Genomic DNA, 1,128 nt, shown 5'->3' on the forward strand with positions numbered 1-1,128 from the left:
AAGGTAGAGGGGCCGGTCCTTCTTCAGAAGGAATCCGGGGAACGAGGTGGTGTGCGTGCTGACGAGTCAGGCTGACTCTCCGAAGCACACGCGCCGCTCTGGTTAAGAACGACTTCTGCAGTCGGCCGCTGGTAAGGACTACACTCACGTCCTATCCTCTGAAAGTCTGCTTCCAGGTTGGACGGTTGGCAGCTGGGCGGGACAGGCTGCAGCATAGTGGGCCACGGAGGCCAAGGTGGCCCTGGCCCCCAGGGCCCGAGATCCCAGGTGTGGCCGGGCTGTGGGGTGCAGCACTACTGGGGGACCCTGGGCTCGGCAGCCCCCCCTGGTCTGCGGCAGTGTCTCAGGGCTCCCACGGCGGCCCAGCGGCAGTGACCGGAGCCAATGCTGTTGAAACAGTGACCCAACCGCCCCCTGCTCTGGGGAGCAGCCCCCATGGAGGGATAGTGATGATAATTGATGCACAATTATCACTAGAGTGTTCTGTGATTAACTAGCAGCTGTAAAGGATTAGGTAAATATCAAACACCCAAAGAAGAGTAGAATAACTGAAATCCAGTCTCTGAGATTTAAGAAAAAGAAATGGCACTTAATTGTTTTATGTATTAATATTTTTCCTCTTAGTTTATAATTTTAGAAGACTTTAAAAATGCCAGATCCATGATCCCAAGTTTTTCAAGTATGAGGAACCCTTTGTAACAGAAAATATCTTATAGGCCTTTATGTGATCAAGTGATATAGCAAATTCTTTTTCTTAATTTTTTAAATTTTAATTTCAGCAGATTAACATACAGGGTTGTCAGAGTCAGGTGTACAATATAGTGATTCCACAGCTCCGTGTGTTCTCAGTGCTCATGATGTCGGTGTTCTCTCTTCCATCCGGCCCCCACCGGCTGCCCCCGGTGACCATCTGTTTGTTCTCTATATCTAAGAGTCTGTTTCTTGGTGTGTGTGTGTGTCTCTCTCATTCCACATATGAGTGAAATCTCATGATATTCATCTTTCTCTGACTTATTTTGCTTACCGTAATGCATTCTAGCTCCGTTCATCTTGTTGCAAATGACAAGATTTCATTCTTAGGGCTGAGTATTTCATTGTATACATATGCCAGGTCTTTACCCATTCATC

The sequence above is a fragment of the Mustela nivalis genome (assembly GCF_964662115.1).
Source record: "Mustela nivalis genome assembly, chromosome: 11".
NCBI classification, from domain to species: domain Eukaryota; kingdom Metazoa; phylum Chordata; class Mammalia; order Carnivora; family Mustelidae; genus Mustela; species Mustela nivalis.